At 38.8% G+C, this 22,736-nt stretch overlaps 1 long non-coding RNA gene across 1 annotated transcript; it reads left to right on the top strand.

Annotated features, from left to right (window-relative positions):
* Positions 1 to 702: 702 nt before the first annotated feature.
* Positions 703 to 17,021, top strand: LOC138809713 (uncharacterized). The gene is made up of 2 exons (XR_011366928.1): positions 703 to 766; positions 16,752 to 17,021. It is a non-coding gene; the product is annotated as an uncharacterized lncRNA (long non-coding RNA).
* The last annotated feature ends 5,715 nt before the right edge of the window (positions 17,022 to 22,736 follow it).

The following is a 22,736-nucleotide window of genomic DNA, read 5'->3' as shown; positions in this document are numbered from 1 at the left end:
GAGGCCGGGAGGGAGGAGTCTCGGGGCTCCCCCGGCCCCACTCGCACCCCTGTCGGCTCGGCGAGGGGGAGGGGAACGTCCAACGGCCCCAACCGCCCCGCTGGGCTCGGCGTGGCAGTCACGGCCGGGACCGCGAGGAGCCCGGAGCCGCCGCTGCCGCCCCGGGCATCGCGCTGTCAGGGCACTGGCCCGGATCCCGCAGCTCTGGGGCCGCCCGCAGCCTCCTCCCGCTCAGTCCCCGCGGGGTCGCACGCGCCGGGGAAGCCCGCAGCTGCACGGCGGCCCACGACTCTGCCTTCTGGGAACCCGGGGTGGGGGTGGGGGGTGGAGGTGGAATGGGCCTCGCAGTGCCGCGCGCTCCGCGGCTGCACCGCGAACGCCGCCGCCGTCCCCGCCGTCGTCGCCGCCTCTACTAGCTTCTCACTTGGAAAGGCAACTAATCCTCCTCCCGCAGCCCGCCCCCGGCACCGCCTCCCGGCGCTCGGCCCGGCAGCTGCCGCAGCGAAAGTCCCCATTGGCTCCCCCGCCCTCCACCAGAACTCGAATGATTGGTCCTGGGCTAAGAATGAAAGAAGCTTCTTCCAACCACAGTTGAGAATCTTCCTTTGGGGGCGGGACATGGGGGTGGTGGAAGAGTGAGGAGGGGGCGGTGCGCGCGGGGAGGGGCAGGAGAGTTGACAGCCTTTGAGGTGCGAGCAAGACGGGGAACGTGGGTCCGAGTGTGTCCTGCGCGTGCTCCGACACCCACAGACACTGGCACGCCCCGGTAAGCCGGTTGCGAGCGTCCCACCCTCCTGGGCCGCCTGTACAACTTGAAACATTCGGCAAACTTACTTTGCAAACACACTTGCATCCGGGATGTTTGGTAGAGTGAGAACCAGAAGACTAGATTTTTTTTCAAGGTTAGTTAGACTTTCCATGGGTTTCGCACCCTTAGGAATCAGAAATACTATTGAACCGAAACGGTGTCTGGGACACCTCCCTTTCCTGCCTATCCTAACATTTACAGGTACTCAGCGAACAGGGAGAGTCACATTCTGAGTTTCAAGACTACAACCCTCAATAGCAGAGGTCAGCCAGGAATTCTACGTCCTCACGCTCTCGGATCCACTAATGGAGGGCACCCTGTTGCCTTTCCTGAAGCCAATGGCCTCTGGGGAAACATAATTACCAGACGCAATGTAAAAATCATTCATTGTGGTAAATAATAATATTCTGTAATGAAGGAGGTGCAAAGATTTTTGAATGACTATCCAAAAGCTAAATTTACTGCCCCAATAAAAGTTCTAAACCTTAAGCAGGATCTACATCAGATGCCTTCCATTAATTTCCATAAGTTCTAAAAAGGAGAAGCAGATGTTAGATTGGTGGACGTTTGGTGGCCTGGTGGCCTGGTGTCTGCCTACATTGACAAGCCTCCTCTGATTTCAGGCACTATATGCAAAGGTCAATTTCACTTAGAGGAACCATCTCTTCTTTGCTCCTGTGTGTGCTCATCAGAAAGTGTGCTAGGTTCTTTTTGAATTTTTTTATGCAACCCAATAAAAATACAAAATTTTCACCCAGTACTTTATCCTATTACAGTACTGATAGTGCCTCACTTTATCACAGATGAAAATAATAGATAACATCTAGTGAACATTCACCATGGGCCAGCCACTGTTCTAAGAACATTTGTATGTGTTCATTCTTCACATAATTCACAAGGTATGTTCTGTTATCCCCCAATGCATTCGTAGCTTGGGGAACAATGACTGAAGGTCATTGACTAAAGATCTTGACTGAAATTACTCAGCTAGTAAGTAGGAAGCTAAGAATCTAAAGCAGAAGACTAGGTCAACAATCCACTGAGAACCAGTGGTTTGTGCCCATAATCTTAAAATACTCAAGAGGCTGACACCTGAGGATCATGTTTGCAGCAAGTCCAGTAACACAAATCTCAATTAACCAGCAAAAAGCCAGAAGTGGAGGTGTGGCTCAAGTTGTAGAATGCCAGCCTTGAGTGAAAAAGCTCCAGGAAAGCAAGAACCCTTGAATTCAAACCCCAGCTGTGCACACAAAACTAAAAGTCTGATACTATGTTGAAAACGAACTTTACAATTGGGGAGGGGAGTTGGGGAGGTTGGGGAGGGAAGGGATAGTAGTGGAAAAACAAAGGAGGGGTAACAGTGCTCTATAGGAAATAGTTACTCATGTAACTGTAACCCCTCTGTACAGTATTTTTACAATAAAAAGTATTAAAAATGTACTTTCTTCTCTGAGAGATTAAGTCCTTAATAGTTCAAAAGAAATTTTACTAGTGAAAACACCTCACTAGGTTTTCAATTTTAGAATAGCATTTAATTATTAAAGCCAAAATTCTCTTCTAAATTTGATGCAACTTCCATATTGTATTGCCTTTCCCATATAAAAATTAGTGTAGAAGTTAAATAAGAGATTAAATTCTTTTTGAGTAAAAAGTTTTTGGTGACTTTTTTCAGAATAGCAAGAATAAAACATTTAAGGGGGTGGGGGTAGCTGGAAGGATTGGGGGGGGAAGGATGGGAAGGGATGGGAAAGGGAAACAAAGGAGGAGGCTACAATGCTTGATAAGAAATGTATTCATTATCCATGTAACCCCTCTGTACAGTATTTTCACAATAAAAAAGAATAAAACATTTGACAGATAAAAATTAGTTGAGGTTATAAAATAGTGGTAAAATGTCTAAGTTGCATAATTTCATTATATTAATATCATCTGGTCATTGCTAAATATAAGTATAGAACAACCTCAACCCATTAAATAACAATAATTCTAAATTTATATTAAGCCCCAATTACAATGATCAGTACTTGACATAGAACTAAAACAATATACCTGGCTGTATTATTTAAGGATTATCAGTTTACTCAAATCTTCTATAGCAAACTTAAATCACATATCTCTTGCAGACCCACAAAGAGTTAGGTAATCATGACCTATTTGGAAATTCAGTTACCTTCTCTTTGCTAAAGAAAATTTGTATCTGAAACCTTGTTTCTCATGAAGTAAGCAGTAATGGTCATATTTAATAAGTTCAAACCACATAAATTGAGTGAACTAAAGTAAATTCAGTACCTGCTTTCAAATGTATGTTTGCTGAGTTCACAATATTTTATTATTATTGAAAATAGCAGGCTGTAAGAGTAAATAGAAGTTTTGGAGAAATATTCCCAGATAGGATAGAAATTTGTTGTTAGACTCCTATACTAGCTGTGGGATAGATAGTCCCAGTACATATTTTCCCTATTGTGCTGAATGCAAAAAATTCTGCAATTTCTCTATAAGGCTTAATATTAGTCATGTCATATTTTACTGTGGTGTCTTGGCAAGAAGACAAAATGATAGCACAATGGCATGAGACATACTGTTCTCAGTAGTCTATACCTTGGCTATCTGTGAAACAAGAATCCCCTATTAACTAATCCAAGGTAGACTTCTGTTATCTTTACTTCTTAATTCTAAAATAATGGGCCACATTTTAGGTTAGATTAAAACTTAGAGTAATTGCCTACATATAATCAGTATGCTGCCCCCGTGGAGCAAGAAAAGGAAGAATCCTCAGTCCTACAAAGCTCTGGAAACCTTTCCCTTTGGTTCTATCCATTCTGTGGATTTTCTAAGCTGAGCATCTGCTATAGTTTGAATGTCCCCTAGAACTCATGCTGAAATTTAATTCCCGCTGTGAGGTATTAAGTGAGTAGAAACTTAATCTGACTAGAGTGTTTAGGGGTGGGACCTTTAGGAGGTAATTAGGAGTAGATAAAGATGCTAGGGTAGACCCCCCATGATTGGCTCATAGTGGATTTATAAGAAGAAAGAAAGAAACCTAACATACATATACCCACATTCCGTCTCTTACCATGGGACACCTAGTGAGTCTGCCAGCAAGTGGACCATCACAAATGAGGTCCCTTGACCTTGCACTTCCTGAACCTTGGGTGGAAATAAGCTTGTTTTCTTTATCAAGTTTACCTGCCTCAAGTATTTTGCTACAGGAATTAAAAATGAGCTAATATAATATCCAAGAGTCATCCACATCTAAGAAACAGTCCAGACTATCAGTATCAGCAATGAGGTCATGGCTGGGAGAGAACATTAAATAGATCTGCAATGATATTCATCTTATGCTGATTAAATTCTTTTCTAAGTGGATTTCTAATAACAATGATAAAGCCTGGTTTGGATTTTTGTCTCTGATAGATGCTTAAAGTAAAACTCCTTACTCCTTACAACTGTCTACATGTTCCTTTGTACTAGGCCTTCCTTGTTTTTAGTAGGTTCTTATCCCAGATATCCACATAGCCTGCTCCCTTGTTCCTACCAGATCTTTACTCTAGATTATTGATCATATATAAACAGTTACTTCAAGTTTTAGTATCACTACTCCATGAAAACCTTCTGAGAATCTCAAGTACTTCTTAGGCTTCTCCTAATCATTGAATTTTTTCACATTACCCATTATAATTCAACTATCACAAATTATCTATGTATATATCTATAGATATCTGTGTATATCTATATACATATAGGTATATCTGTATCTCTTGCTACTACTATATAGACATATCTATGTTTATAGCTATAGATATAGATATATAAATATCTGTATATATAATATCTATGTATAGATATTGGATATATCTATATTATATGTACATATAGATATGTGGTACAACAATATGTATATACATATATAATTATTTTTGTTGAAGGCAAAACTGCATATCAGTTTTTAAAATATTTTTTATTGTAAAGATACTGTACAGAGGGGTTACAGTTACATGAGTAATGAGTACATTTCCTATTGAGCATTGTTACCCCCTCCTTTGTTTTTCCCCTACCATCCCTTCCCTCCCACCTCCACAACTACCCCCCCCACCTCCGAAGTTGTAAAGTTTGTTTTCAATGTAGTGTCTTGTATGTTTCATTGTTACAATGGGTCAACCTGTATCCTGCATATCAATTTTATAACTGCTGAATCTCTGTAGTGCTTAGTACATGGTAGACAATAATCAATAAGGATTTGTTCAATGGTGTTGAAAGAATAGCAAATTTTAGCCATTGCTTATCTCATAAACTAAAATTTCTATCATCAGAAAAAAATATTTGATAAGAACAAGTATATCTCTGCTGCAAAAACATGTACATATATTTAGTAACATGTTTTACATATATTTTTTTTTAAAAAACCCAGTGTAACTCTGCTGTAAATTCTTGATCTGAGCATGCAATCATACTAACATCAAATAAGCAAAGCAAAGATTCCAGTACTATCCTTTCTAGCTGCAGTCAGATTCTTTGATGCTCCCACAGCAATACTTTTGGAGTGAGACATCCACACTTCGTTTCTGGCTTCCTATTCAATCTACTCCAATCTGTCTTCCATTCCCACCATGCTGCTGCACAGAAAAATGTTTCATGTGGCTACTGTAAACCACACATACATTTGCATCAGAGCTGGCACTCATAATAGAAGATTTTTTAAATATTAGTCCTCATGGTTCATGGAGGCTCATCAGAGGTAGAAAATTGAAATTGAAATTAGTAATGGAGAAAAGGCAGTTGAAACAGGAAAAAGAAAACACAACTGAAATTGACCCAGAAGGACAGTTAAGGAATATCAGTTAAGGAGCGACATCTGCTGATTGGTAGTTCTAGCTCCTTGCTACAAACAGCTATTCTCAAGGGGCTTGTGTAAAGGAACTGAAAATAAATGACATGTAATTCAGTAGAGAACATCTCTACCTGTAAATAAGGACATTTTATCTTTTTAAGAAATTCAGAAGAAACACTAGAAATCAAAGATTTTATTTGTAACTGGTAATGTCATCAGAAGAGTAACTATGCAGTTATTCCTACAAGGAACCAAAGTTTCAGTTTTCATCTCCTCAGCAACTCTGGTAGCTAAGTATGATGCCAATGGCACATAGCCTAAGCAGACATAGAAGTATTTGTTTACCACTGAATGAAAAGATTATCTTGTAAAAAGCCAGCATATTAATAGATAGCATTGGGGAAGGGGGGGGGCGGATGAAAGAAATGTAAAGTCTAACTCTTTCCACATTGTAACATTTCTTTTGTTGAAGTCCCAAGCCCAGTGTGTACAATACAGGAAAGCTGTCCTCTGAAGGAAATCTGCTTTATATCATAGCATTTGGAAGTGGGAGGTTACAGTTATACAAGTGTTTCATTAGCTTCTTTTATAGAAGAATTTTACTTTTTACCACCTGAGTAAATGTAATGAAGGGCTCTTTTTAAGGTATAAGCAATTCATTGGCAGTACTTGACCAGAAAAGTTCCTTTTTATGATTTTAAGTTTTAGTATCATACAATTTTCTGAGTACCTGTTCAGCATCTTATTGCATAGGTCTACACTAATGTATCTAATAAACCTATATGAAAATTTAATGGTATTATCCTGACATCAAACCATAAAAAGTCCCCAATTAAGTTACTTATGAAATATCTGAGAAGTATCACTGCAGAATGTAGAACACACTTCGGTAAATAAAGATGCCCAAATAAATTTTAAAACCCCATTTGAATGTATGACTTCCATTAAAAAAAAACACTTATGTACATGTCCCTTTTGAGGGAAGGCTCCAGAAAAAGTGCTGAAGTCCTGTAGTCAGAAATGCACATCCAACCTGCAAGGAGACGATTGCAGCCAATGGCTGATGGTCAGTGGAAGACAATGTTGATGTCAGGTAGGAGGGGGGGGGGAGTATGTTACACTTTATGAGTATGCATTGGACAGATATTGAAGATTTTTTCATTATGTTTTTATTATCTTTAAGTAGTTGTACTGAATGGTTACCATTCAACATGTCTGTTTATGAATACAAAGCATCTTGATCAATACCACCCCTCTTATGTTTCTCTCCATCTCTCTCTCTCTCTCTCTCAACCCACCCCTCCTCTCAATTTTCCTAATTTTATAGTTTTCACATTGAATGTTATGACTTCATTCTCCTACTCTGTTGAAGATTTTTGAATAAGTGGGAGAACAAGAATGGAGCTTTATGGAACTGAATGCAAGAAGAGTTAAACACTGAAGGATGAAAGATGATTTATAAGGCTTTGAGAATAGTCCAAAGGAGTTCAGGTAGTGAAAGTTAGGGAAATGACAGAGGGTGTGGAGAAAGTAAAAATGTAAATATGTCAATGATGAAAGCAAAGATGTAAATGATGCCTCCCAACTGGTGGTAGGTTGTGTGAACCATAAAAGGGGAGACAGACAATTCTGCGGTTTTTAGCTTGGGATCTTGAAAAACTCGGCATAGCTTTAACAGGAACATGGCAGCCAGGACAGGAGGACAAAGTGGTAGAGGTTTGGGGAAAAGATATTGAGTTCAGCTACAGATTTAAAACCCAGAAGTTGTTCAAGTGGAGGCTGTTATTTTTTTAAAAAGGAATAATGAAGTTGTGAATAATAGGAATAAGGATTTGGGAATTTTCCATATACATACATGGTAGTCGAAGCTATGGGCACAGATGAAATTCACAAAGGAGAAAGGCATAGAAATAAGGGAACAGGAAGCCAATGAAAATGTTTTGGGAAAGTATACATGAATAGAAGGAGAAAGTATTTAAAAAAAAAGAAAAACTAGGAAAGAAGACAGAGGGAAATAATCTTAACAAAACAGATTGAATGTCTAGAAGAATGGGTTGGTAGTTGCTGCGTGGGATATCTGGCAAGCAAGTGACCCTCTTCTTTGAGAATGAACCCATTCACAACATACAGAAAACTTGGACCTGGTCACTATGCTTGTTTAAAATAACCTTGCTCCTCTAATAACAGTTGATTCAACCTGATTTTGACAACTAGAGTTGGTCTCATCAAATTTTCTGGAGCTAAGAAATGAAAGGTTAAGGTATCCTACTTCTGGGTATATACTCAAAAGGATCAAAGCCAGACTATCATTGAGATACCTGCACATCCACTTCTGTAACTATACACAACCTAGCCTAGATGTCCATCAGTGGATGAATAGATTAATAAAATGGAAATATATACCATAGTCTTATTTGCCTATACAAAATGAAATTACGTCATCTGCAGGAAAATGGATCTGAAGATTAAAATGGCACCAGTATCATATTGTTTATGTAAGTGGCAGGGGAGGATTTTAAAAAGGGACTATTAGGGAAGTGGAAGGGGAAATTGAGGGAATAAGAAAGGGTATCAGAATGGGTGGATATAATCAAAGTATATGCAGGTATGAAAATGTCATGTAATACTTCTTACTTTTCACAGTTTAGGTACACTAATTGTTTTTAAAAAGGAAATTGATATTATTCCACTAAGCCTCTTAGATAGGTGAGCAGAGAAACCTACCTATACAAGAGGTGGCCTTTCTGCCAGAAGTACCAAGAAGCAAGGGAAGCCTGCATTCTGAGAGAAAAGAATGAAGTGGTTTTCAGAAAGAAGGAGAAGTGAGACCAGAAATAAAGGCCAGCTACAATTACAAATAAGCTACAATAATGTTTAAAAGACTAGAGTATACATGTTTCTTTATTATAAAGAATTTCACTAATGAGAAGACAAATGGATATGACTACCTCACAGTTATTTATAATATATCTCAGATAATTTAGGTTTTGTTTTGCTTCTAGTTTGCCTAGCTCCCAGATTAATAAACTAAATAGTTTTTAATGTGATGTCACTGAACTTACCTATTCCTAACTTCCTTCAATAGAATCTTGAGCACCTTAATAATAGTAGAGGTACCGAGAGTAGATCAGGTCTGTGAAAAATATTTTTCTACCCTTCTCTAGAAAAAGTGATTTGTACTGACAACAGTCACAGCACAGTCTCTCTCTGTGACTACGGAACCCCACTAATTTGTACCAGTTTTCCTCCATTGTAGTTGGCCCTCAACAGCAGGTATAAATTAGTGCTAAATCAATATTAGCTGATACTTCCCCAGGTGTGGGAAATGAGGAAACCCAATCACATGAGTAAACACAGTTCTTCCTTGGCTACATTTAAAATAAGATGGTTGCTATTATACTGTATAGAGAAATGTCTTCTTACAATTAACTGTTACGTCACCTTAATTTGAATTAACTTGGACACACTATTTTGAGCAGTCAGGATGGTTTTCACTGATTGAAATTCTCTTATCACCATCCACATTGTTTTCATTCTATAGAACCTTCTCCCTATTTCTTCTCACCCTCATTCGTTCCATGTGTCCCAACCCCCTTTTCATTTCTACTACTGCTTGCTTACGGACTGGGTTTCCTGGGAGAGCCAAGGGGTTTGGGTTTACACACCTGTTTTAATTGCTCACCTTGGGTGGAGCAGTGTCCTAAATAAACTTTAGTTTTGCCACAGCACCATTACTCAATGAAGTATTTATCCAAGTGTCCCTTAATAACACAAAGATAAACAAAGCCCTTAAAGTTGTTATTGAAGAAAGAAGCTTGAGCTGCCTACTTTCCTTGCTCAAGGGCCAAATTTACTGCACATGTTCTTAGAAAACTCTTAAAAGAATTTTTCTTTCAAGAAAGTCAGGCAGAGTACAAGTAGTGAGACAAGTCTAAGCTGCTTTACCTTGAAAGGATTAGTTCCTTTGTTAATTATCAAAGGAACTTAAAGGTTCTTTCAACACTTTGCTGTCATAGCTATTCATAGCATAGCTATGCATTTAATACTTACATTAATATGAAAACATATGTTCAGTAGTTAGCCATAGATGGAAACAGAAACTGTTTGAAATTCCAAGGAAATTGTGTGATTCTACATCCTTTTTCTTCTTAATTCCTGGATTTTATAGAAACCTCATAGGATTTTTTAAACACTTTCCTATCAATGATCTTGCCATACTACAGTTCTAGGATGCAATTAGAACAAGTATACTATTTCCATTATACAAACAGAAAAACAGAGGCCCACAACCTTGGCTGGAGTCAGAGTAAGTAAATGAAATATTTGAAGCAGAAACCAGGTCTTCTGATGTCTAGTCCAGTGTTTTCCCTTCACTATAAAAATTGCCCCGGTAGCCTGAGTCCAGGAATTTGTGATCAGCCTGGAACAGGGAAGCATAGATCTTTTTCCACCTTGGTCTTTGATAGACCTATGAGCTAATAATTCATGTAGCAGAAGATACTTATTGGTTGCAAGATTGATTACATTCAGGGCAATATGAGATGCCCTTTGGTAGAAAGGCCTATATAAAAGTCCTAATTTACTTTAAATATCCAGAGTTCCTGATAGGAAGGCAGGGTGTGGTAATTATATATCTTCCTTTTGGTTACCTTCTCCATATCCTCACCCTCACAAGTGTCTTTCAAACATTGGTAATTACAGGAATCAGTGCCCAAACCTACAAGCTCATAATCCACATAGATAACATATTAAAATCTATTCAGACTTGTAAGTCTGAATTATTTTTAATGCTACTGGACTTACATTTTTAAAAATGCTATCAAACAAAGTAGCTTCCATTCCTATATCATGTCTATACTTTTCCCTAGTACACTGCCTTCCCATTTATCTGAGGAAGTATGTACAAAATCATTTGCTCTAAATTTAATGTCAGTAACTTTAAAAATAGGTGTGTGTGTGTGTGTATGTGTGTGTGAAGTACATAAGACCACAGTATTAAACTCAAATAGTTTGGCATTTGAAAACCAAGCCAAATTAATGAAACCAACAAACTGACTCTAAGCAAAATGAAGAATCAATATCAAGAAATAAGTTAAAGGCATGGCACAGTTGGTAGAATACCAGCCCATGAGCAAAAGTACAAGGTAACAAGTTGAAGTCTTAGTCTTGGATAACCCACACACACACCCAAAAAAGAGGGTAAAGCATAAAGAATTGGTCATAATTGTCATGGTAGTCTACAAGTGGAACTATGTTAACAGCAAGTTCTTGCTATAGTAGTCTGAATACAAGTTGTGTGTGTGTGTGTGTGTGTGTGTGTGTGTGTGTGTGTGTGGTTTACTTGAATCTCCTGCCATCTGTAATCATCAGATCAACTATAATATAGCCTGTCCAATTTGGGGCCCCAAATTCTAAGAGGGTCTTAATTTTTAAGAAATTCTAAAAGTAGACTTTAAAAGGAATCAAATGTTCAAAAGAGGGCTTAGCGCAACAAATACTGGTGTTTAGATGTTTTCAAAAATTACTGTTATAGGAAGAACTCATAGTACTGTATGCATTATGACAGACAGGGAATATAAGAGGAACTGACATATGTTTACCTCTGAACTGGGCCTTGAATACTATGTACACTGCCATAAGGAATCATCTCAGAAATCTTGTATGAGAATGAGAGTGAGTACTAAAGTCAAGGTCAAAGTCTAAGTTCCTTACCTGGTATTTGGTAATAAGGCCTTCTTAACTCCAAAGCCTGTACAACCACATTAGGTCATAATAATACTGCATTGGGTAAGGCTGTGGAATCTTCTTCATTTAACTGTTCATTAAATTTGAGAATAGCTTTTAGAGATACACATCTAGGGTAGTGATACACTCTTAGCTAGAAATAGGAAAATGACTAAATTCCTGTGAGGTTGCCTTCAGTCTTGTAATTTTGGATTAAAATTCAGATTGATACAGATCTAACCCAAGGCTTTTACTTTTACCGGGCATACACTTTACTTTTTTTTAATCATTAAAGGACTGGTTCTTATATCATGAGGAAGACATTAGATGTTTATATCTACAGTTTTCTTCACCTAGTTAATATAAAAAAAATAAGTAATTCAGCTAATAAATTAGAGCAGAATCAAATAATGGGATTCTAAGTTATGGATAGAATCAGTAGGTAAAACTTAAATGACTATGAAAATGTTTATGACATTATCCAGTGAATAACAGAAAATATACCCACACTATAAAGTATGTTTTAAATTTTATTTAAATACACTTTTACATGGCATATATATAAACAACTGGAAGAATATACACCAATACATTAGCAATGGTTTTTTGTGGATACTGGATAATTGGCAAGTCATTTTCATCTCTAAGGTTCTCCACATTTTTCTAAAATAAATATGATATGAATGTATAAACATATATACCTATGTATAGATGTATATATATATGCATATGTATGTATATACACATATATGTGTGCATATATATGAAAAATGCTTTAAACACCACACACACACATGCACATACAAACACACCAATTTTCTGTATACAGGTTTCAAAATGTATAAAAGGAATAACAATGTATTATGGGTAAAATTATGCATTGGAAAATATATTAAATGGCATGAAGCTCATTATATTGGCAGCAGACTGCCACTCTATCCAGCACTGGAAACAACATTGACTCTTCACATATTTCTTATTACGTTAAAATGACTACATATAGCTACCAGAGTTCCTTTGGCCCCTACATAAAATTCTATTCAGAAGGCACACAGAAAACACACAGCTAAACTTGTTGAGACAGCTTAGAGGGACCTACCTCTCCATGGGACTCCGGGGCAGAAATCAAGCCTTATTAGAGCACTATTAAGTACTGTTAAACTTAGTGATAAATCTCCAGTGTAACACCCATTTTAATGTTTATTTTTCCTATAGATAAGAGAAGATAATGGAAGTTGGGACAATTTGATTCCCTAACTGACAGCTGTTAGATTCTTCCTGGTAACTCCTGCTGCCTTGAGCATAGGATCAGGCGTTGGACTACTCTCGTCGTATCACTAGCCATTTTTAACCCTCCATAGACACCTTTGGGAAGTTACACAGCAACCAAGTTGTTTGAACCAAAGCACATTAGCTCTAATACAAATAGTTTGTGCTGGATTTTTTTGCCCTTCACAAGCTTAGGCAAACTACAGATGACCTTGAAGTCATTTCCATGCAGAACAAAAGGGAAGCACATCCCCGATTGGCCCAGCAGAAGTCCTGTGATTGGTGCAAACACAGTATTTCATTTGCATGAGGTACTGCTGTGATTATACAATCGCAGCCCTTCATTCACATGAGGGACTGTGTATCATGACTGATGCAAACAATCCTTCATTTGCAAAAGGACTGCCATGATTGCCACACCCTCTTTCTGCTTACCAGCCAAGAGACACCTTCCTTGGACCTGTGCTGCCCCTAATGTTTTGGCCTTAGGCTTCTCTTGGGTGGACTTTTCCTGCCTACTTTTGATCTTCATCTTTAAAGCAGGTTAACTTGGTAGCACAAGGAGGATATTGGCAGAAGTAGCTAGGCAAGAACAGCAGGAGCTGTTTCCGTGCCACCCAGTGATAACAGCTGCAGTATTGACCAAAGGGTGACTGAACAGTTCCAGAGAACTGGCAGGTCAGAAATTCCAGGTAGCAGGGGCGATGGAGATAATGAGGTAAAGATGAGAAACAGCAAGCTCTGATCACTGGAAAGGCTAAATCTTAAGAACAAAAGGTCTAGCCAGGCACAGTGATTCATGCCTATAATCCTTGGGAGGCAGAGATTAGGAAGGTTGTGTTTTGAGGCCAGCCCAGGCAAAAAGTTTTTTAGACTACCACATCAGCCAACAAAAGCTGGGTGTGGTAGGGCATGTCTGTCATCTCAGCTATGTGGGTTGTGTAAACAGGAGGATTGCAATCCATGCCCGCCTGGGCAGAAACATGAACCTCTATTTGAAAAATCACTAAAGTACAAAAAAGGATTGGTTGTGAGAGCTACCTAGCAGGCACAAGGCCCTGAGTTCAAATCCTAGTACCACCTTTAAAAATCAAAAAGAAAAATTGGGTGGGGGGAGGGGGAAGGCGGGGAAGGGAAGTGAAGGGTAAACAAAGGAGGAGGCTGCAATGCTTGGTAAGAAATGTATGCATTATCCTGCCCATGTAATTGTAGCCCCTCTGTACAGTATGTTCTCAAATAAAATAAAATACATTTAAAAAAAAATAAAAAAGAAACCAAATCTCAGACATTCTGAGCTTGTGAGCTGTGATACTAGAAGCCACTGCCTGTTGCCACCACCTACTGCTACTGGAACCAAGGATTACAAAAGCTAGTCTGAGAAGGGATGAGCAAATACAACAGTGGCACACACTACACTATGTGGAAAGTGAACTGTCCATCTTGTGGAGGGGAAAATGGAGAGAGAGCCAGGGAAGGGAAGACGTGGTTCAAAAAGAATTGTCCTCATTACCTGATTCAAGTAACTGTAACCCCTCTGTTATCAACTCTATAAAAACAGTGTTTTGAAAAGTGCTGGAGATGTCAGTGGTTACAGCCCAGAGCAGCATGATATAACCTGAATGCCTAGACATGATTCTGAAGCACTGGGCCCCTAACTACCAAGGCCTGGAGCTCTAAGCCTCTCTGATAGTGTAGACACACACCTTGGGTACTAAATAGCCCAGAATTGCCAGTACTGAAAGAACTCTTCCCTACCCATGATTGCTAGCCAGGTAAAGCAACAAGGCTTGGGTTTGCTGATTGGTTACCAAGTGTGAAAAAATGGAGATAAGCTGTAAGTGAAACAGATTGCTAAAGCTCCTAGTACAGTGCCTAGAGCATAGTAAACACTCAATACTGTTATCTATCTTGGCATTTATGCTCTTTATTGTAGAGTTAAGGAAAAGAATTCTATGGAAAAAGATGGTCTTGGTCTTAAAACTTATCAGCAACCTGGCATACATATGTCTTTTAAAATAGCCTTCAATTAAAGGTGGTGTCCAAAGGAATTCTTGACATATGGTAATTATAGAGTTCATTTCATCCTCTATACTTATCAAGGTTTTAATGAGTAAGGAAAACAGGAAGTGAAGTTGTGACATAATGCAGATTTGCCTTAATTGTTTTATTTGTGTTCATATTATCAAAAATAATTAAACTGACTTGATGCCATGTGTGTCTCTGTGATCGTGTCCTGTGTCCTGTGTCCTGTGTCCTGTGTCCTGGCTCATCTCCAGTCATGGAGATGGCATCCCAATTCAGCTCTCCACTGGAGCTGAATTGGCTTGTTGGTATTGTTCTTGTTCTTTCTTTCCTCGCTAGCATGTTTCCTAGCTGTGTTATGTGTATTTGGGTGCTACAGGCCTTTGTAACAACTGGCCACCTGCAGCCTGTTAACTGTATAATAAAGACTCCAATATTCTATATTTAAAAAAAAATAAATTTTATATTTGGGATTCTTTTTTTGGGGCAGGGGGGGCCGGTTGTAGAGCTTGAACTCTGGGCCTGGGCACTGTCCCTCAGCTCTTCAGCTCAAGGCCAGCGCTCTACCACTTGAGCCACAACACCACTTCCGGCTTTATTTTTTTCTTTTTGCTTATGTGGTGCTGAGGATTTGAACCCAGGGCCTCATGCATGCAAGGCAAGCACTCTACCACTGAGCCACCTTCCCAGCCCCATATTTGGGATTCTATAAGCAGTTGTGCTTTTAGGTATGTCTTTTACTTTTACAAAACAGAAAGTACATCTAAATTTCTTCTATGAAAATATCATCATACATTTTGAGACACACTTTAAAATATATTTAAAATTTTCTACATATACTAAAACTATAATGTTTAAAAGTCTCACATTTTGTAAGGGGTCATTTTTCTAAATGAGGATATAGAAAGCCAATAATTTCAAAGACTATGGCTTAGTATTTATCATTATATAACAAAATTAACAATTAAAACAATTAAAGATGTTACAATTATAACTGACAAGAAATATAAGCACAACTTTCAACATTTAAACTTGGATTTTTTGTGTACTACTAAGATTGAAATAAAAGTTTTCTCATTGGGACTTGACCTTTCTTTCTACTTTCTTGCTTTCTTTCTTTCCTTTCTTTCTCTTTCTCTCTTTCTTTCTTTTTCCTTCCTTCCTTCCTTCCTTCCTTCCTTCCTTCCTTCCTTCCTTCCTTTCTTTCTTTCTTTCCTTCTTTCTTTCTCTCTCTCTCTCTCTCTCTCTCTCTCTCTCTCTCTCTTTCTGTACTAGAGATCAAACTCAGGGCATTATACTTGTTAGGAAAAGGCTTTACCACTGAGCTCAATGAGATACATCATGTCAACTGTAACCATTTCAAAACTACAATTAGGGACTATAAGTCTTATATCAAACCTGCCTTTTTCTATCACTCTCTGACTAATTTTCAGAAGCCTTCCTATGTTTCCCTCCAGAGCCATTGCTAATAAGGGTTCATCTTCCTATGGTTACTCAGGCTGCTTCAGTTTTTTTTTTTTTCAGGAAAAGTTGGTTCTGTACAATCTATGGTTCTGTATAATCTAGAATCTAATCTAGAATCTATGTTCATCCTCATCTAGCTTGTTTTCTAGGTAACAGATTGACTTTGGCTCCAGGAGACAAAATAATAAGGAAAGGCAAGGGAGGAAACTAGAGAAGGCTCCGTAATCAGCATCATTCTGTACACAGCAAGTTAACTGACTCCACCAGAGAGGAGAGATTCGCATATTTTTTTACATGTAGGAGGTATGATTAAAAAAAGAAATTCAAAGGAGGAGGCTACAATGCTTGATAAGAAATATACTCATTATCTTGCCCATGTAATTGTAACCCCTCTGTACAGTATTTTCACAATAAAAAAAGAATTTCATTAAAATTTCATATTTTAAACCTTCACTTTTATGTTTATTTCTGCTTCTATTGTTTACTTTAAAGCTAATTGATTTTAAAGCAAGTAAATGAGAATTCAAGATAAAACTCAAAGGGGAAAAATGGCCTATGAAAAATTGTTTCTTTACTCTGTCCCACTTAGAGCTAATTTATATTTGACTGAATGGTGGTTCTGTGTTTATATTCCAGGTAAGAGACTACTCTTCTGGATAAACAGGGATGTCTCTTTCTTTTCTCCAGGGAAAAACTGCAGGATTTCAGCAAAAGACACTATCAGCAAATACAAGAAAGAACAGTTAAAAAGATGATGAATTTCCATTTCAGAAGACTTGCCAGAAAACAGATTTCTCAGGCAACTGAAAGCCACATATGGACCTATAAGATTAAAGAAAGTGTCACAAGCATTGGACTTGGTTTTGACAGAATTTCCTGGTCAAATAAATAAATCTATTGAACGAAGAGGGACAAATACGTGACTGAGTTATTTCTCTTTATTCGTCTTTAAAATTTTGTCATTAAACTGGTCCAGCAAAAGATAGAATATTCATAAATTGGAATTAATCTGCCATCTCCATGCCTGATGAATTTTTAAAACTAAATTAAGAAACTAACTGGGAGCTTGAAGATGAAAGGAATGAACCCTGCCATGTTTCTTGAGGTGCAAGAGTGGCCAACTGAAAGTCATCATCTCCAAGGACAAGAAAGTAAAGACAATCAGCATCACAGGCATGGCTTCTGCTCTGTTCTGGGACTGGAAACAGGAATGCTAAAATATGAGCATTTTGCTTTTACATCAATTTGAAAAATGAATGTCAAAAATGTCCATTTTAACTTGAACTTCATATGTAGTTAATTGAATAATGAATTACAGAAGTTTGTTCATGACTGAATATTCTCTATGCAACGTGTAGGTGTTAAGTAAATTGTCATAATTTATTTGTTTGGGCTGGGGATGGAACTCAGAGCCTTGCATATGCTAGGCAAATGATCTACCACTGAAGTACATCCTCAGCCCTAATTCATTTATTAAATATACTCATTCACATTTTAGCCCGTCTGTAATGTGGATGAGAGTTAAAAGAAATGGCATATTCAATTAGCAGCAACTTTTTCTTAGCATCACTTAAAATAGTGGTACGGCTTGTGATGGTGTCAGATGATACAGTTTAAAGATCAAAACTTTGTCTCAAGTCCTGAGGCTCTAAGAGGTATTTTAGTATTTGAGGGTTAAAAGTAATCTGGGAAATGCTAAAGAATGCTCAGAGTACTTACAGTTCCTCTATGAAAGCCATCAGTTTTGGTTCCCTCACCTGTATTTCTAAGCTTTGCTGCAATGGACGTGTTTTGCATTTATACTAATTTAAAAAGCCAAAGAGGTTTTTCCCTTTTCACAATGAAGCAACGAGTCCTAAAAAATATAACTAGCATCTTTAAGATGTGACTTCCAGGATGACTTTGCTTAATCATTTCTTCCTTAAAAGCTACAGGTGCCATCCAGAGAAGTCACAGAGTGTGATTTAGAGTTAGCCATACCTGCAACCTCAGGGCCTACAAGTTTAGGCAGAATGGATATTCCTGTGCTCCCTATTGATAGATGAGAACTTCTGCATTTCCTGTGGTCACATGCAGCCATACACACTTTGTCTTCCCCAGCCAGGCCACACAAGGGAGTAATTCACTTAAAAGCATAATTTTCTTTAAAATTCTTTTTTTTTTTTTTTTGGTGGGTTGTGGGGCTTGAACTCTGGGCCTGGGTACTGTCCCTAGGTTCTTCAGCTCAAGGCTAATACTCTACCACTTGAGCCACAGCACCACTTCCGGTTTTCTGGTGGTTAATTGGAGATCAGAGTCTCACGGACTTTCCTGTCCCAGCTGCTTTTGAACCACAGTCCTCAGATCTCAGCCTCCTGAGTAGCCAAGATTACAGGCATGAGCCACCATTGCCTGGCTAAATTCTGACTTTTATTTGGATGTTGCTTCAACTCCTCAAAGCATATTCTACAGGCTTCTCTCTTACTGTGAGCACTTTTGTGCCAAATTAAAAATAGTAATAAGCACTATGTGCAAATAACTGAGGCAATGGGTGAAACAGTCTTTAGGTGCTGGTGCAGATTTTAGGATTTTAGGAATCCATGTGGAGGTATAAAATTATATTTCCACTTTTTATATTATTTATATATAAAAATTAATATTCTTCAGGCTTTTTGTTCCCTCAAGTCATATTATTGTCATTTATTGGAATAGACCTCTTTTCTTTTTTATCTTTTGCTTATATAATCTCATCAACTTTGCAGAGAAAACGGGTACCTTTACGGTCTGAGTTGGTATTTGAAAAGATAAGCTCCCATTTAGTGCAGGCCCAATAATATTACATTTTTATTTAGAAAGAGATAGCTGTCCATATGTTACAAGTTTTAATATACTCTTTCTGTCATCGAATAACACTAATTTGACCTATGGATAAACAGGCTCATGTCAAACTATGGATATTATTTTTTAAATGAAGATCACAAAAAGAAACAGCATGGACAACACAGTTGTGATTTTAGAAACCTATATGCAGGTAGCAACTTTCAGAAAGTCATTTTTCCCAGTGATTTCAGAGACTGAATAAGAGAACTTCGAAAGGAGAATTTATTAGTTATTTGTAAAAATAACCTCTGTGTCCCTGGTAAATGAAAGTGATGATTCCCTATACAGTGTTTGTATTTATTAAATAGGATAATATTGTTAGGTAGAAACAGTTTGTAATGCCTGTGTTTGTGTTATTGCATGAACACTGGGACTCTGTTGGATCTTCTGCTTTAGCTGTTGCTCCATTAATTGGGGAAGGAACAGGCTGAATACTGTTCACACAGGCATTACGAAACCTCTCAAAGTTGTCTTGCTCTATGATACCATTCCAGTTGCTCAAAGTAAAGGGCATGTTCTACCTCATAGCAAAGGAACTCCCTCGCCATCCTCTCCATCTCTGGTTGCTGATGTCATTTTGGTGTCAGCAAACACAGGAGTGTGAGCAGAAAGGAGGAGGTTAGCATGTTCCTGAGGACGCTGATATGGGCAGCACAGTATGATTTAAACAACCAATGGTAATTAATAAAGTCCCCCACAACAAAGGCAGGACTTCCAAAATGCTGATCAACTATTCCTGTCTCCATCTGCATACTTAAATTCCTGTTAGCAGCAATTCACAGCAGTCTAGAGTCAAAAATCTCTGACTGGATGACTCCATTGTCCCAGAGGCAGGAAAATACCTGGTGGCTGAAGACCCTGTTTTCTGTAAACAGATTTTACTGCCATCATCTTCTTTTATAGTAACCAAGACAAAGGGGATTTGTTTCTGAGCTGTGTGAGTGACAAAAAAAAATGAGGCAAATTATTGAGAACTGAGGGACATTCACTGAAGAGCAACAAACATGATTTATAAGTCTGAAGGTAACTGTCTTCCAAGGGAAGATGAGAGAGACCAGTCTCCCAGCATGACTGCCAGGCTCTAACTAACCTGGCCTGTCTCATCAGCCACAAATACATGAAGGGTGTAAATAGCAGGGAAGGAGAGAAATTATTTAATGTGGTCCAAGGGGAGAACAGGAGGAGGGATGGAAATGAAAGTCAAAACAAAGATGATTTAGACAGCCCATCAGGTCACATGCCCTAATGGAGAGTTCTATTACAGATCTTGCAGAACTTTCCCCGGGGAAGGAGTAGAAGCTCCTTCCCTTGTGCCATTTGCAATAGGGAAAGTCACTAAAAAGTAGAAGAGTATGTTGGAGAGGGGAAAACCACTACATGCCCTCAGAGACACCGTGAGATGACTTAGTAGGTTATTTCCATCTCAAATTACTGTGATGTGGCTGTGTGCATGGGGGCCTGGGTTGCTAGAGTACGTTTTCCATCATCTGGGCTGCTTTATTGTTACTGTGAGGAATCAGTGAAGTAATGATCACAGGTAATAGAAAGCCTTTTCTGTACTTACACAGAACTAACAGTGTAGTGATGCTTTCATGTGAAGGCAGAACTGAGTAGGATCAGTTACCCATTGTGACCTTAGGGTAAAGAAATAGGCATACCAGTTGAGACCCAAGACCACATACACATCTTGATCCAGACTCAACAGAAAGGGAAAGGAGCTTTTGGTCACATTTAGATAGAAGGTGCATTTAAAAAAAAGCTCAAGCAATTTGTTGTCCAATGTAGATAAATAGTTGTCCAAAAGCTTCAAGTCTATCAAGACACTATGTAGAAAATGAACTTTACAACTTGGGGGGAGGAAGATGAGGAAACTAGGGAGGTGGGGAGGGAAGAGATGGTAGGGGGAAAGCAAAGGAGGGGGTAACAATGCTCGATAGGAAATGGACTCATTGCCTTAGCCATGTAAGTGTAACCCCTCTGTACACTATTTTTACAATAAAAAAACACAAAAAGAAAAACATAATTTGGTGTTTAAAACTATCAAGGAACAATTAACTGAAATATGGTTGATTCAAGGGAGAACTCAAATAGTCTAATTCCTTAGAAAGGCAAAGTCCAAGTTCAATAAAAATAAAACACCAGGAACTGAGTACTTGAAAGAGGTAGGGAGGGGTCAAAGGGAAAAGGGTGGGAAAATAAAGAAGAGGGGGAGAATGCAGTTAAGAACCCAACAAATAGCTTACAAAATTAAGAAGAGCAAGGAAAGAGTGAGCAGGGGGACAAGGGCACGTTGAAAAGGGTAACACTGATCGGAATAGATTGTCTTCAGAAACTGCTTTGTTAAGCGGCAACTCTCTTGTACCACCACTTAAAGCATAAAAAGAATAAAAAAAAATTACTTAGATACCAGGTAGAACCTTTAGGACCTACATGTTGAGTGTGTTTCTGTGTAGGTCTGCTCACAGCTGGAGTTGTAACTGGCAACTGACACATTCTGAAACCTGCGATGTCTTAGAGGGCGCATGTGGGCACGAGACTGTGCCAACCTAGGGATGACAACTGCCACTGAACAGAATGAGCATAGCACCGTCAGGCGAAAACTGGGACAGGCAGAGGAGGCTGGAGTCCCTGTGATTACTAGAAAGAACACAGCTGTGACCTTCACCACATTTCTCACCCAGAGGATGACAGAAAGAGGGGACAAAAATGGCAAGATGGTGACAGGAGGGAGGAAAAAAAAAAAAAGCCTAGAGCAGGGAAACACACAGATGTCAGCTCCTTGCAGGTGTAGAACATCTCAGTTCCTGATTAAAAAAGTATGTGGTGGGAGGTAAGTTAAACCTAATGTTCTGGAAGACTGATGTTTACTACAAACAAATTCAGGGTTACACCTACACAGGACAGATATAGGTCAACCTTCATCCTGCTGCTCAGCAGCTGTAGCCAATGGGAAAGTGAGCTGCCCAGCATGCTGGGTTAAGCTGCTGATGGAAATCAACCTAACCTCATTTCCTGTCTCTGGCTGTCCTTACTTGCCAGTTTCACACAGGCTGAGCTGCTGGCTTACTGTAACTGTTGGAAGGCCAACAGTGGAATCTGCTGTAACCATATATATTCCCAGCTCTTCCTGGTGAAGGATCTGTTTCTAAGTCTTTCAAAGGAAGCTTAAAATATCATATCCCCTCATGAGCCTAACCTCAATCTAAATGCATAGAGCCCCAAAGACTTTACCAGCCTTTATCTCAAAAAATTGTAGAGGGAGGGCTGGGAAGGTGGCTCAGCGATAGAGTGCTTGCCTTGCATGCATGAGGCCCTGGGTTTGATTCCTCAGCACCGCATAAGCAGAAAAAGCCCAAAGTGGTACTGTGGCTCAAGTGATAGAGCACTAGCCTTGAGCTGAAGAACTGAGGGACAGTGCCCAGGCCCAGAGTTCAGGCCCCATGACCTTTTTTAAATAAAAAAATTATATATATATATATATATATATATATATATATATATATATATATATATATATATATATAGTGGGGGGGTTGCTGGAGGTATGGTTAAAGTGATAGAGCACTTGTTTGCCAAAGCTTAAGTTCCATAGTTCAAGCTCTGGTACTATATATTAAAAAAAAATTAGAAGAGCAGGATGCTGGTGGTTTATGCCTATAATCCTGTAATCCTAGCTACTCAGGAGGCTAATCATGGTTCAAAGCCACCTCAGGCAGGAGAGTCCGTGAGACTCTTATCTCAATTAACCACCAGAAAACCAGA

This window comes from Dipodomys merriami, unplaced genomic scaffold (assembly GCF_024711535.1).
Source record: "Dipodomys merriami isolate MVZ:Mamm:240054 unplaced genomic scaffold, mDipMer1.0.p SCAF_5, whole genome shotgun sequence".
Taxonomy (NCBI): domain Eukaryota; kingdom Metazoa; phylum Chordata; class Mammalia; order Rodentia; family Heteromyidae; genus Dipodomys; species Dipodomys merriami.
Note: the sequence above shows the minus strand (reverse complement) of the source record. Positions and strands in the feature narration are given on the sequence as shown.